The 16109-nt window shown below is 49.2% G+C and overlaps 1 protein-coding gene across 2 annotated transcripts in view; it reads left to right on the forward strand.

Annotated features, from left to right (window-relative positions):
• The window catches only part of ZHX3 (zinc fingers and homeoboxes 3), a 101473-nt gene that overhangs the window by 68323 nt on the left and 17041 nt on the right, over positions 1–16109 (forward strand). Inside the window, exon 1 of one of the 2 annotated variants that reach the window (XM_063960249.1) lies at positions 13005–13029. The exons of the other annotated variant lie outside the window; for it this stretch is intronic. The gene's annotated coding sequence lies outside the window, so the exon portion shown is untranslated. Of the gene's footprint in view, positions 1–13004; positions 13030–16109 lie in introns of those variants that run through there. 2 annotated transcript variants of the gene reach the window in all.

The raw sequence follows: 16109 nt of genomic DNA on the forward strand, positions 1-16109 counted from the left end.
TGACGAGGACGGTTACGTGGAGGCAGAACAAGTGCAAGTGACTGTGGTGTCGCCGCCGACACCTGATTGGATGGATATGTGGAAGGTGTTAAATGATAACGTAAGCTCCTTGCATAAAAGGTTGGATAATCAGTCAGGGTCTCAACCCGTGTCTGATTCTGCAGCTCAGAGGCCGTCGGGGTCTCAAAAGCGCCCACTATCCCAGTTGGTTGACACAGATGTCGACACGGATTCTGACTCCAGTGTCGATGACGATGAGGCAAAGTTGCAGCCTAAAATGACTAAAGCCATCCGATACATGATTATAGCAATGAAGGAATGCACATACCGGAGGAAAACCCTGTCCCTGACAAAAGGGTGTATATGTATGGGGAGAAAAAGCAAGAGGTGACTTTTCCCCCTTCACATGAGTTAAATGAATTATGTGAAAAAGCATGGGATTCCCCCGATAAGAAAGTGCTGATTTCCAAAAGGTTACTTATGGCGTACCCTTTCCCGCCAACGGACAGGATGCGCTGGGAATCCTCCCCTAGGGTAGATAAAGCTCTGACACGCTTATCTAAAAAGGTGGCCCTGCCGTCACAGGATACGGCCGCCCTAAAGGATCCTGCAGATAGGAAGCAGGAAAGTATCCTGAAGTCTGTTTATGCACACTCGGGTACTATACTGAGGCCGGCTATTGCGTCGGCCTGGATGTGTAGTGCTGTAGCAGATAATCTGTCTGAGGAAATGGATGTCTTAGACAAGGATACCATTTTACTGACCCTGGGGCATATAAAAGACGCTGTCCTATATATGAGGGATGCCCAGAGGGACATTTGCCTACTGGCTCTAGAATAAATGCATTGTCAATTTCTGCCAGAAGGGTCCTGTGGACTCGGCAATGGACAGGTGATGCCGACTCCAAAAAGCACATGGAGGTGTTACCTTACAAGGGTGAGGATTTGTTTGGGGACGGTCTCTCGGACCTAGTTTCCACAGCTACAGCTGAGAAGTCAAACTTTTTGCCATATATTCCCTCACAGCCTAAGAAAGCACCGTATTACCAAATGCAGTCCTTTCGATCACAGAGAAGCAAGAAGGTCAGGGGTGCGTCCTTTCTGACCAGAGGCAGGGGTAGAGGAAAAAAGCTGTACAACACAGCTAGTTCCCAGGAACAGAAGTCCTCCCCGGCTTCCACTAAATCCACCGCATGACGCTGGGGCTCCACAGGAGCCAGGAGCGGTGGGGGCGCGTCTCCGAAATTTCAGCCACCAGTGGGTTCGCTCACAGGTGGATCCCTGGGCTATACAGATTGTGTCTCGGGGATACAAGCTGGAATTCGAAGTGATGCCCCCTCACCGTTACCTCAAATCGGCCCTGCCAGCTTCCCCCATAGAAAGGGAAGTAGTGTTAGCGCCAATTTACAAGTTATATCTCCAGCAGGTGGTGGTAAAGGAACCCCTCCTTCAACAAGGAAGAGGATACTATTCCACAATGAAATGGGAATGCACCTGGCGCTAATCACTGACCAGAGTGAGAGCAGCTGAACTCTAAGGGATGATCCAAAAACCCTCTAGCAAAGAATATACAAACAAGAAATGAGACGGCGCTACTGACCCTGGTTTAGAGATTAAAATTATATTTATACGGTGTACATACACAAAGATGACAAAAAATATTTTAAATATAAACAAGAAAAGATACCGGCCAGTATCACATTAAATTAATAAAATTTCATCATAAATTACAATTCTTAGTTAATTGCACATCTATGAAAGAATTGTTTTTACGATATTTAGCTTACCATTCAATACTGATGTTAATGATAATATATGCATAAAATTGCCCTAGCGAATTAATGAAAAAAATATATACTCTGAGCTTTAAATGAATGCTGTATTGGCAGTCCCGGTATTTAGCACAATGAATTATTATGTCCCAATGAACAAGCATATATTTCCTTTATCCAGGCAGCCTTTCAATCATCCATATATGGCAAGGTTAGTATTGTTATATAGCCACACAAAGTTCACTTAGCAGCAATAGAAGAAGCAGTCCTGTGAGACTTGCAAGAAAAAACAGCCAATAGCCAGAAATAGAAGCAGAATTAGTAGATTAGGTTAGCCCCTGTTGTGCATTACTTCAGGATTAGAGCACATTTTGCCAAAGCACTCAAAATAGATGTTATCCTTTCCGGCTGCACAAGCTAGCAGCATAAGATTATTGGGGTCACCAAAGCTTCACAGCACTCATAACCCTGTGCACTGAGGTATGAGTGATAACAGTTCACCGGCCGGTAAATGAACGTAGTGAGCCACACACCCGATTTTGCAGGGGGTGAGAGACTGTCTCTAGACTCACAGTGCTTGTCTTTCTCTCTCTCAAACGCGTTTCTCCGCCTCAGGGTCCGTTTTCAGCGGCTTCATCAGTGTCAGATTTTCTTGTTTATATTTAAAATATTTTTTGTCATCTTTGTGTATGTACACCGTATAAATATAATTTTAATCTCTAAACCAGGGTCAGTAGCACTATTCCACAATGTTTGTGGTACCGAAACCGGACGGTACAGTCAGACCCATATTGAATTTAAAATCCCTGAACATTTATCTGAAAAGATTCAAGTTCAAAATGGAATCGCTCAGAGCGGTCATCGCAAGCCTGGAAGAGGGGGATTTTATGGTGTGTGGACATCAAGGATGCGTACTTGCATGTCCCCATTTATCCACCTCATCAGGAGTACCTCAGGTTTGTGGTACAGGACTGTCATTACCAATTCCAGACGTTGCCGTTTGGCCTGTCCACGGCACCGAGAATATTTACCAAGGTGATGGCGGAAATGATGGTGCTCCTTTGGAAGCAAGGGGTTACGATTATCCCATACTTGGACGATCTCCTCATAAAGGCGAGGTCCAGGGAGCGGTTGCTGATCAGCGTAGCACTCTCTCAGGAAGTGTTGCAACAGCACGGCTGGATTCTGAATATTCCAAAGTCGCAGCTGATTCCTACGACGAGTCTGCCCTTCCTGGGCATGATTCTGGACACAAACCAGAAAAGGGTGTTTCTGCCAGAGGAGAAGGCTCAGGAGCTCGTGACTCTGGTCAGAGGCCTCCTAAAACCAAAACAGGTATCGGTGCATCACTGCACGCGTGTCCTGGGAAAGATGGTGGCGTCATACGAAGCCATTCCCTTCGGCAGGTTCCATGCGAGGATCTTTCAGTGGGAATCTGTTGGACAAGTGGTCCGGATCGAATCTTCAGATGCATCGGCTGATCACCCTGTCCTCCAGGGCCAGGGTGTCTCTTCTGTGGTGGCTGCAAAGTGCTCACCTCCTCGAGGGCCGCAGGTTCGGCATACAGGACTGGGTCCTGGTGACCACGGATGCAAGCCTCCGAGGATGGGGGGCAGTCACTCAAGGAAGAAACTTCCAGGGGCTGTGGTCAAGTCAGGAGACTTGTCTGCATATCAATATCCTGGAACTAAGGGCCATATACAAGGCCCTGAGTCAAGCGGAGCCTCTGCTTCGAAACCAACCAGTGCTGATTCAGTCAGACAACATCACGGCAGTGGCCCATGTAAACCGCCAGGGCGGCACAAGAAGCAGGGTGGCAATGGCAGAAGCCACCAGGATTCTTCGTTGGGCGGAGAATCACGTACTAGCACTGTCAGCAGTGTTCATTCCGGGAGTGGACAACTGGGAAGCAGACTTCCTCAGCAGGCACGACCTCCACCCGGGAGAGTGGGGACTTCATCAAGAAGTCTTCACGCAGATTGCAAATCGATGGGAACTGCCACAGGTGGACATGATGGCGCCCCGTCTCAACAAAAAGCTAAACAGATATTGCGCCAGGTCAAGGGACCCTCAGGCGATAGCTGTGGACGCACTAGTAACACCGTGGGTGTTCCAGTCGGTCTATGTGTTTCCTCCTCTTCCTCTCATACCGAAGGTGCTGAGAATTGTAAGAAAAAGAGGAGTGAGAACAATACTCATTGTTCCGGATTGGCCAAGAAGGACTTGGTACCCGGAATTGCAAGAAATGCTCACAGAGGACCCGTGGCCTCTGCCTCTCAGACAGGACCTGTTACAACAAGGGCCCTGTCTGTTCCAAGACTTACCGCGGCTGCGTTTGACGGCATGGCGGTTGAACGCCGGATCCTAGCGGAAAAAGGCATTCCGGATGAAGTTATTCCTACGCTGATAAAGGCTAGGAAGGATGTGACAGCAAAGCATTATCACCGTATATGGCGAAAATATGTTGCTTAGTGTGAGGCCAGGAAGGCCCCCTACAGAGGAATTCCAGCTGGGTCGATTCCTGCACTTCCTACAGTCAGGAGTGACTATGGGCCTGAAATTAGGGTCCATAAAGGTCCGGATTTCGGCCCTATCCATTTTCTTCCAAAAAGAACTGGCTTCACTGCCTGAGGTTCAGACGTTTGTTAAGGGAGTGCTGCATATTCAACCCCCTTTTGTGCCACCAGTGGCACCTTGGGTTCTTAACGTGGTGTTGAGTTTACTGAAATCCCACTGGTGTGAGCCACTCAAGACCGTGGAGCTAAAGTATCTCACGTTGAAAGTGGTCATGCTGTTGGCCTTAGCTTCGGCTAGGCGTGTGTCAGAATTGGCGGCTTTGTCATGTAAAAGCCCATATCTGATCTTCCATATGGATAGGGCAGAATTGCGGACTCGTCCGCAATTTCTGCCAAAGGTGGTGTCATCGTTTCATTTGAACCAACCTATTGTGGTGCCTGCGGCTACTGGTGACTTGGAGGATTCCAAGTTGCTTGACGTAGTCCGGGCTTTGAAGATTTATGTGACCAGAGCGGCTGGAGTCAAGAAGACTGACTCGCTGTTTGTCCTGTATGCATCCAACAAGCTGGGTGCTCCTGCTTCAAAGCAATCTATTGCTCGCTGGATCTGTGGCACAATTCAGCAGGCTCATTCTGCGGCTGGATTGCCGCATCCAAAATCAGTGAAAGCCCATTCCACAAGAAAGGTGGGCTCTTCTTGGGCGGCTGCCCGAGGGGTCTCTGCATTACAGCTTTGCCGAGCTGCTACTTGGTCGGGTTCAAACACATTTGCAAAGTTCTACAAGTTTGATACCCTGGCTGAGGAGGACCTTGAGTTTGCCCATTCGGTGCTGCAGAGTCATCCGCACTCTCCCGCCCGTTTGGGAGCTTTGGTGTAATCCCCATGGTCCTTACGGAGTCCCCAGCATCCACTAGGACGTTAGAGAAAATAAGATTTTACTCACCGGTAAATATATTTCTCGTAGTCCGTAGTGGATGCTGGGCGCCCGTCCCAAGTGCGGACTTTCTGCAATACGTGTATATAGTTATTGCTTACTAAAGGGTTATGTTATGTGGCATCAGTTGTGTGATGCTTGTTTGTTGTTCATACTGTTAACTGGGTAAGTTTATCACGAGTTATACGGTGTGATTGGTGTGGCTGGTATGAGTCTTACCCTGGATTCCAAAATCCTTTCCTTGTAATGTCAGCTCTTCCGGGCACAGTTTCCTTAACTGAGGTCTGGAGGAGGGGCATAGAGGGAGGAGCCAGTGCACACCAGGTAGTACTAAATCTTTCTTTCTCTGACGTCCTAGTGGATGCTGGGACTCCGTCAGGACCATGGGATTAGCGGCTCCGCAGGAGACAGGGCACAAAAATAAAAGCTTTAGGACTAGGTGGTGTGCACTGGCTCCTCCCCCTATGACCCTCCTCCAAGCCTCAGTTAGGTTTTTGTGCCCGTCCGAGCAGGGTGCAATCTAGGTGGCTCTCCTAAAGAGCTGCTTAGAAAAAGTTATTAGGTTTTTTATTTTCAGTGAGTCCTGCTGGCAACAGGCTTACTGCAACGAGGGACTTAGGGGAGAAGAAGTGAACTCACCTGCGTGCAGGATGGATTGGCTTCTTAGGCTACTGGACACCATTAGCTCCAGAGGGATCGAACACAGGCCCAGCCATGGAGTCCGGTCCCGGAGCCGCGCCGCCGACCCCCTTGCAGATGCCGAAAAGTGAAGAGGTCCAGAAACCGGCGGCAGAAGACTTTTCAGTCTTCATGAGGTAGCGCACAGCACTGCAGCTGTGCGCCATTGTTGTCAGCACACTTCACACCAGCGGTCACTGAGGGTGCAGGGCGCTGGGGGGGGGCGCCCTGGGCAGCAATGATAATACCTTGTTCTGGCTAAAAATACATCACATATAGCCCCTGGGGCTATATGGATGTATTTAACCCCTGCCAGGTCTCACAAACACCGGGAGAAGAGCCCGCCGAAATAGGGGGCGGGGCCTATCTCCTCAGCACACAGCGCCATTTTCCTGCACAGCTCCGCTGCGAGGAAGGCTCCCAGGACTCTCCACTGCACTACAGAAACATGGTAAAAAAACAGAGAGGGGGGGGCACTTTTTTGGCGATATTGATATATTAAGCTGCTATAAAGGAAACAACACAGCACGTTACAAAAATCAGTTGACGACATGAGACGGCCGGCAAACCAGTTAGTACCTGTCCAGGCGTCTCAGACACCGTCAGGGGCTGTAAAACGCCCTTTACCTCAGTCGGTCGACACAGACCCAGACACCGAATCTAGTGTCGACGGTGAAGAAACAAACGTATTTTCCAGTAGGGCCACACGTTATATGATCACGGCAATGAAGGAGGCTTTGCATATCTCTGATACTGCAAGTACCACAAAAAGGGGTATTATGTGGGGTCTGAAAAAACTACCTGTAGTTTTTCCTGAATCAGAGGAATTGAATGAAGTGTGTGATGAAGCGTGGGTTAACCCCGATAGAAAACTGCTAATTTCAAAGAAGTTATTGGCATTATATCCTTTCCCGCCAGAGGTTAGGGCGCGCTGGGAAACACCCCCTACGGTGGATAAGGCACTCACACGCTTATCAAAACAAGTGGCGTTACCGTCTCCTGAAACGGCCGCCCTCAAGGATCCAGCTGATAGGAGGCTGGAAACTACCCTGAAAAGTATATACACTCATACTGGTGTTATACTGCGACCAGCCATCGCCTCAGCATGGATGTGCAGTGCTGGGGTGGTTTGGTCGGATTCCCTGACTGAAAATATTGATACCCTGGATAGGGACAGTATTTTATTGACTATAGAGCAATTTAAAGGATGCTTTTCTTTATATGCGAGATGCTCAGAGGGATATTTGCACTCTGGCATCGAGAGTAAGTGCGATGTCCATATCTGCCAGAAGAAGTTTATGGACGCGACAGTGGTCAGGTGATGCGGATTCCAAACGGCATATGGAAGTATTGCCGTATAAAGGGGAGGAATTATTTGGGGTCGGTCTATCGGATTTGGTGGCCACGGCAACAGCCGGGAAATCCACCTTTTTACCTCAGGTCCCCTCCCAACAGAAAAAGACACCGTCTTTTCAGCCGCAGTCCTTTCGTTCCTATAAGAACAAGCGGGCAAAAGGACAGTCATATCTGCCCCGAGGCAAAGGAAAGGGTAAGAGAGTGCACCAAGCAGCTCCCTCCCAGGAGCAGAAGCCCTCCCCGGCTTCTGCAAAGCCCTCAGCATGACGTTGGGGCTTTACAAGCGGACTCAGGGGCGGTGGGGGGTCGACTCAAGAATTTCAGCGCACAGTGGGCTCACTCACAGGTGGACCCCTGGATCCTGCAGGTAGTATCTCAGGGTTACAGGTTGGAATTCGAGAAGTCTCCCCCTCGCCGGTTCCTAAAGTCTGCTCTGCCAACGTCTCCCTCAGACAGGGCGACGGTATTGGAAGCCATTCACAAGCTGTATTCTCAGCAGGTGATAGTCAAGGTACCCCTCCTACAACAGGGAAAGGGGTATTATTCCACACTATTTGTGGTACCGAAGCCGGACGGCTCGGTAAGACCTATTCTAAATCTGAAATCTTTGAACCTGTACATACAAAAATTCAAGTTCAAGATGGAGTCACTCAGAGCAGTGATAGCGAATCTGGAAGAAGGGGACTTTATGGTGTCCCTGGACATCAAGGATGCTTACCTGCATGTCCAAATTTGCCCTTCACATCAAGGGTACCTCAGGTTCGTGGTGCAAAACTGTCATTATCAGTTTCAGACGCTGCCGTTTGGATTGTCCACGGCACCTCGGGTCTTTACCAAGGTAATGGCCGAAATTCTGCGAAGAAAAGGTGTATTAATTATCCCTTACTTGGACGATCTCCTGATAAGGGCAAGGTCCAGAGAACAGCTGGAGGACGTAGTAGCACTAACCCAAGTAGTGCTGCAACAGCACGGGTGGATTCTGAATTTTCCAAAATCTCAATTGACCCCGACGACACGTCTGCTGTTCCTGGGAATGATTCTGGACACGGTTCAGAAAAAGGTGTTTCTTCCGGAGGAGAAAGCCAGGGAGTTATCCGAACTTGTCAGGAACCTCCTACAACCAGGAAAAGTGTCTGTGCATCAATGCACAAGAGTCCTGGGAAAAATGGTGGCTTCTTACGAAGCGATTCCATTCGGCAGATTCCACGCACGAACTTTTCAGTGGGATCTGCTGGACAAATGGTCCGGATCGCATCTGCAGATGCATCAGCGGATAACTTTGTCTCCACGGACAAGGGTGTCTCTTCTGTGGTGGTTGCAGAGTGCTCATCTGTTAGAGGGCCGCAGATTCGGCATACAGGACTGGGTCCTGGTGACCACGGATGCCAGTCTGAGAGGCTGGGGAGCGGTCACACAGGGAAGAAACTTCCAGGGAGTGTGGTCAAGCCTGGAGATGTCTCTTCACATAAATATACTGGAGCTAAGAGCGATTTACAATGCTCTAAGCCTGGCAAAACCCCTGCTTCAGGGTCAGCCGGTGTTGATCCAGTCGGACAACATCACGGCAGTCGCCCACGTAAACAGACAGGGCGGCACAAGAAGCAGGAGAGCAATGGCAGAAGCTGCAAGGATTCTTCGCTGGGCGGAAGATCATGTGATAGCACTGTCAGCAGTGTTCATTCCGGGAGTGGACAACTGGGAAGCGGACTTCCTCAGCAGACACGATCTACACCCGGGAGAGTGGGGACTTCATCCAGAAGTCTTCCACATGATTGTGAACCGTTGGGAAAAACCAAAGGTGGATATGATGGCGTCCCGCCTCAACAAAAAACTGGACAGGTATTGCGCCAGGTCAAGAGACCCTCAGGCAATAGCTGTGGACGCTCTGGTAACACCGTGGGTGTTCCAGTCAGTGTATGTGTTTCCTCCTCTGCCTCTCATACCAAAAGTACTGAGAATTATACGGCAAAGGGGAGTAAGAACGATACTCGTGGCTCCGGATTGGCCAAGAAGAACTTGGTACCCGGAACTTCAGGAGATGCTCACGGAAGATCCGTGGCCTCTACCTCTAAGACGGGACCTGCTTCAGCAGGGACCGTGTCTATTCCAAGACTTACCGCGGCTGCGTTTGACGGCATGGCGGTTGAACGCCGAATTCTAAGGGAAAAAGGCATTCCGGAAGAGGTCATCCCTACCCTGGTAAAAGCCAGGAAGGAGGTGACTGCACAACATTATCACCGCATTTGGAGAAAATATGTTGCGTGGTGTGAGGCCAGGAAGGCCCCGACGGAGGAATTTCAACTGGGTCGATTCCTACATTTCCTGCAAACAGGATTGTCTATGGGCCTCAAATTAGGGTCCATTAAGGTTCAAATTTCGGCCCTGTCGATTTTCTTCCAGAAAGAATTGGCTTCAGTTCCTGAAGTCCAGACTTTTGTAAAAGGAGTACTACATATACAGCCCCCGGTTGTGCCCCCAGTGGCTCCGTGGGATCTTAATGTAGGTTTGGATTTTCTCAAATCCCATTGGTTTGAGCCACTCAAATCGGTGGATTTGAAATATCTTACATGGAAAGTAACCATGCTACTGGCCCTGGCTTCAGCCAGGAGAGTGTCAGAATTGGCGGCTTTATCGTATAAAAGCCCATATCTGATTTTCCATTCGGACAGGGCAGAACTGCGGACTCGTCCTCAGTTTCTGCCTAAGGTGGTTTCAGCGTTTCACCTGAACCAGCCTATTGTGGTGCCTGCGGCTACTAGCGATTTGGAGGATTCCAAGTTGCTGGACGTTGTCAGGGCATTGAAAATATATATTTCAAGGACGGCTGGAGTCAGAAAATCTGACTCGCTGTTTATACTGTATGCACCCAACAAGCTGGGTGCTCCTGCTTCTAAGCAGACGATTGCTCGTTGGATTTGTAGCACAATTCAACTTGCACATTCTGTGGCAGGCCTGCCACAGCCTAAATCTATCAAGGCCCATTCCACAAGGAAGGTGGGCTCATCTTGGGCGGCTGCCCGAGGGGTCTCGGCATTACAACTCTGCCGAGCAGCTACGTGGTCGGGGGAGAACACGTTTGTAAAATTCTACAAATTTGATACCCTGGCTAAAGAGGACCTGGAGTTCTCTCAGTCGGTGCTGCAGAGTCATCCGCACTCTCCCGCCCGTTTGGGAGCTTTGGTATAATCCCCATGGTCCTGACGGAGTCCCAGCATCCACTAGGACGTCAGAGAAAATAAGATTTTACTTACCGATAAATCTATTTCTCGTAGTCCGTAGTGGATGCTGGGCGCCCATCCCAAGTGCGGATTGTCTGCAATACTTGTACATAGTTATTGTTACAAAAAAATCGGGTTGTTATTGTTGTGAGCCGTCTGTTCAGAGGCTCCTACGTTTGTCATACTGTTAACTGGGTTCAGATCACAGGTTGTACGGTGTGATTGGTGTGGCTGGTATGAGTCTTACCCGGGATTCAAAATCCTTCCTTATTGTGTACGCTCGTCCGGGCACAGTATCCTAACTGAGGCTTGGAGGAGGGTCATAGGGGGAGGAGCCAGTGCACACCACCTAGTCCTAAAGCTTTTATTTTTGTGCCCTGTCTCCTGCGGAGCCGCTAATCCCATGGTCCTGACGGAGTCCCAGCATCCACTACGGACTACGAGAAATAGATTTATCGGTAAGTAAAATCTTATTTTAGAGTGCCCAGTCTCCTGCGGAGCCCGTCTATTCCCCATGGTCCTTATGGAGTCCCCAGCATCCACTACGGACTATGAGAAATAGATTTACCGGTGAGTAAAATCTTATTTTTTTTGCAGTTTGAGTAGCTCTGGACTTACTCGGCCCTTGCAATCACTTCAGTCTTTTTGGTCCCGGAATTGATGTCAGACACCCACCCTGCAAACGCTTGGACACTCCTGCGTTTTTCCTAAACAAACCCAGAAAACGGTCCGTTGCCAACCACAAACGCCCTCTTGCTGTCTATCTCCTTGCGATCGGCTGTGGGAATGTATTTTTCGTTAAATCCATCTATCAGCTACAATCCGCTTTGTACCCGTACGACGCACGTGCGCATTGCGGTGCATGCGCAGTAGTAACCTGATTGCTGCGCTGCGAAAAACTGCAGCGAGCGATCAACTCAGAGTGACCCTTATAGTGCAATACACAAAAGATAGATCTTAAAGATCTTGCACAAAATCTAGGAGTGGCCACATCCATGAGCATGCTGTCATAAACGATAGCTTCAGATCTTACATGCAGCTTTTAAACTCTTAAAGATATGAAAAACAGCCCGCAGGACTGCACATCGGATCTTTGTTAGTGAAAACTGCACGATTTGCACTTTTCCGAACAATATTTCAATCCGATGTGTTGACATCGTGCAATTGCCCTTAGAATCGTCCTGGTGTGTTCCCAGCTTTATTCTCACCAGGGAAATTATATATATATGTGTGTGTGTAACCGGAGCCATGGTAATCCTCCCATTCATAAAAACAAGCTGAGTTGTTCTTATTAATGAAGGTATACAGGAAGTCTATATACTACTGCATAATGTAGCAATCAAATATACAAAAAGACAAAATACTATTGTCGGCAAATGGTTACACATAGATCGTACATGCTCTAATATACCGAAAAACAAATAATATACATATTAGTGTTCCTTCTAGGCTGTTTCAGCCTACCCTTTTTCAGTGCACCCTGCAGGACCATAAATCGCCCCCTTGTATACAGAATGCAACAGTGAGAGTGCATGTTACAATGTTGTCGTCTACTCCTTGCCCACCTCTGAAATTGGAACACAAATTCTATCCTTAGCCAACTGGATGGCATAGGAGGCACTGTAAATAACACAGCACTATGATAAAGAGGGAAAGAACAGGGTAAGCAGTGAGCATGTACTGCTTACAGTATTTCCCTAGTAGAACACTTATTTCTCTTACGTCCTAGAGGATGCTGGGGACTCCGTAAGGACCATGGGGTATAGACGGGCTCCGCAGGAGACATGGGCACCTAAAAAGAACTTTTCCTATGGGTGTGCACTGGCTCCTCCCTCTATACCCCTCCTCCAGACCTCAGTTAGATTCTGTGCCCAGAGGAGAAAGGGTACACTGCAGAGAGCTCTCCTGAGTTTTCTGTAGAAAAATAATTTTGTTAGGTTTTTTATTTTCAGGGAGTCCTGTTGGCAACAGGCTCCCTGCATCGTGGGATTGAGGGGAGAGAAGCAGCCCTACTTAACTGATAGGCTCTGCTTCTTAGGCTACTGGACACAATTAGCTCCAGAGGGAGTCGGAACACAGGTCTCACCCTGGGGTTCGTCCCGGAGCCGCGCCGCCGCCGTCCTCACAGACGCCGGAAGATAGAAGCCGAGTGAGTATGAGAAGATAGAAGACATCTCAGGCGGCAGAAGACTTCAGATCTTCGTTAGGTAAGGCTGCGCGCCATTGCTCCCAGACACAACACACAGAGGCAGCACTGATGGGTGCAGGGGGGGGGGGGGGGGGGGGGCGCGCGCCCTGGGCAGCAATAATCCTCAATTTTGGGCACAATAGAGTATGATTAGGCTGCGGAGGCAGTAAATCACAGATCCCCCGCCATTTTATTACAATTGCACTGGGACCGAAGCCTGTCGTTGGGGGGGCGGAGCTTGATCCTCAGCACTAACCAGCGTCATTTTCTCCACAGAAGCTGCATGAGAACGCTGGCTCCCCGGTCTCGCCCCTGCTGAACACTTCACAGGCTGGAAAAAGAGGAGGGGGGGCACATTGGTGACGCAGTGAGTGGGAATTTGGATAGTATATAAAAAAGCGCTATCGGGTCATTTTGTTTTTCCAGTGTTATTTGAGCGCTGGGTGTGTGCTGGCATACTCTCTCTCTCTCTCTCTCTCTCTCTCTCTCTCTCTCTCTCTCTCTCTCTCTCTCTCTCTCTCTCTCTCTCTCTCTCTCTCTCTCTCTCTCTCTCTCTCTCTCTCTCTCTCCAAAGGGCCTGGTTGGGGATTTGTCTCCTTATAGGTATATCCCTGTGTGGGGTGTCGGTACGTGCGTGTCGACATGTCTGAGGCGGAAGGCTTCTCCAAGGAGGAGGTGGAGCAAATGAGTGGTGTGTCCCTGTCGGTTGTGCCGACTCAGGAATGGATGGACATGTGGCATATGTTGAATGCAAGTGTGGCTTCTTTACATAAGAGGCTTGATCAGGCTGAATCAGGGGAGGCATCAGGGGGTCAATCCTCGGATTGGACCGACTCACAGGGCCCGTCGGGGTCTCAAAAACGTCCCTTGGCAAAAATTGTGGACACTACTACCGACACGGACTCTGATTCCAGTGTCGATTATGATGAAGTAAAATTGCACCCTAAGGTGACAATAAGCAGTCAGTGTCTGATTGTGGCAATAAGGGATGTGTTGCATATTGCTGATGAACCCTCTGTACCAGACACGAGGGTACACATGTTTAAGGGAAAGAAACAGATTATACATTTTCCCACATCTCATGAACTAAATGAGTTCTTTGAAAAGGCTTGGGAGACTCCGGAAAAGAGACCGCAGATCCCCAAAAGAATTTATATGGCATACCCCTTCCCTACACAGGAGAGGGTGCGTTGGGAATCACCTCCCACTGTGGACAAGGCCTTAACGCGCCTGTCCAAGAAAGTGGCGCTACCGTCTCCAGACACAGCGACCCTCAAAGATCCTGCGGATCGCAGGTAGGAGACTACTTTAAAGTCTATTTATTTGCATACTGGAGCTGTGCTAAGACCGACAATTGCATCGGCATGGGTATGCAGCGCAATTTCAGCATGGACAGATGATCTAACGGCTGAATTTGGTACCAAGATACTGTATTGTTAATTCTAGCCCATATTAAAGATGCAGTCTTATTTATGAGAGATGTTCAAAGGGATATTGGATTGCTGGCTTCCAGAGCCAATGCCATGTCTATCTCAGCGAGACTATCCTTATGGACTCGCCAATGGACGGGTGATGCGGATTCAAAAAAGCATATGGAAGTCCTACCCTATAAGGGAGACGTATTGTTTGGGGATGGGCTGACTGACCTGGTCTCCACAGCTACCGCAGGTAAATCAAATTTTTTACCATTTATTCCCCAACAGCAAAAGAATATACCACCGTATCAGATGCAGTCCTTTCGGTCGCAAAAGTCCAGAAGAGGTCGGGGGTCCTCCTTCCTTGCCAGAGGTAAGGCTAGAGGGAAAAGAGCACCCGCTTCGGCCGGTGCCCAGGAACAAAAGTCCTCCCCGGCTACTAAAATCCTCGGCATGACGCTGGGGCTCCCCTGCGGGACTCCGCACCGGTGGGGGCACGTCTTCGACTTTTCAGCCAGGCCTGGGTCAGCTCAGACCTGAATCCTTGGTTGTTGGAAATAGTTTCCCACGGTTACAAACTGGAATTCGTGGAGGTTCCCCCGCGCCGATTTTTCAAGTCGGCATTACCAGCTTCTACACCAGATCGGAATGTAGTGTTAGCTGCAATTCAAACGCTGTGTCTACAGCAAGTAATTATCAGGGTTCCCTTGAACCAGCAGGGAAGAGGCTACTACTCAATACTCTTTGTGGTCCCGAAACCGGACGGTTCGGTAAGACCTATTTTGAATCTAAAATCCCTAAACCTGTACATGAAAAGATTCAAATTCAAGATGGAATCGCTCAGGGCGATTATAGCCAGTATGGAGGAGGGGGAGTTTATGGTGTCACTGGACATAAAGGATGCATACCTTCATGTCCCCATATATCCCTCCCATCAGGAGTACCTGAGATTCGCTGTACAGGATTGTCATTACCAATTTCAGACGTTGCCGTTTGGGCTTTCCACGGCCCCAAGGATTTTCACCAAGATAATGGCGGAAATGATGGTGGTCCTGCGCAAGCATGGAGTCACAATTATCCCATACTTGGACGATCTCCTGATAAAGGCGAGATCAAGAGAGAAATTGCTGAGCAGTGTAACGCTCTCTCTGAGAGTGCTCCAGCAACACGGTTGGATTCTGAATCTACCGAAGTCACAGTTGATTCCGACAACTCGAATAACGTTCCTAGGTATGATACTGGATACGGAACAAATGAAGGTTTTTCACCCGTTGGAAAAAGCCCAGGACATCCAGAACATGGTCAGAGACCCGCTAAAACCGAAAAGGGTGTCAGTTCATCAATGCACTCGAGTTCTGGGAAAAATGGTGGCGGCCTACGAGGCCATCCCCTTAGGCAGGTTCCATGCGAGGACGTTTCAATGGGACCTTCTGGACAAATGGTCCGGGTCGCATCTGCACTTACATTGGGAAATAACTCTGTCCCCAGGGGCCAGGGTGTCTCTCCTATGGTGGCTGCAAAGTGCTCACCTGCTGGAGGGTCGCAGGTTCGGAATTCAGGACTGGATCCTGGTAACCACGGACGCGAGCCTCCGAGGGTGGGGAGCAGTCACCCAAGGTAGAAATTTTCAGGGACTGTGGTCAGACCAGGAGTCCTGTCTACACATCAATGTGTTGGAACTCAGGGCCATATACAACGGCCTTCGAAACCTACCAGTTCTGATTCAATCAGACAATGTCACAGCAGTGGCTCATGTGAACCGCCAAGGCGGGACAAGAAGCAGAGTCGCGATGGCGGAAGCCACAAGGATTCTTCGCTGGGCGGAAAATCACGTAAGCGCTCTGTCGGCTGTCTTCATTCCGGGAGTGGACAACTGGGAAGCAGACTTCTTCAGCAGACACGATCTCCATCCAGGAGAGTGGGGACTTCATCAAGAAGTCTTTGCAGACATAACACGTCTTTGGGGAATTCCTCAAATAGACATGATGGCGCCACGCCTCAACAAAAAGCTTCGGAGGTATTGTGCCAGGTC

Source organism: Pseudophryne corroboree, chromosome 3 (assembly GCF_028390025.1).
Source record: "Pseudophryne corroboree isolate aPseCor3 chromosome 3, aPseCor3.hap2, whole genome shotgun sequence".
NCBI classification, from domain to species: Eukaryota; Metazoa; Chordata; class Amphibia; order Anura; family Myobatrachidae; genus Pseudophryne; species Pseudophryne corroboree.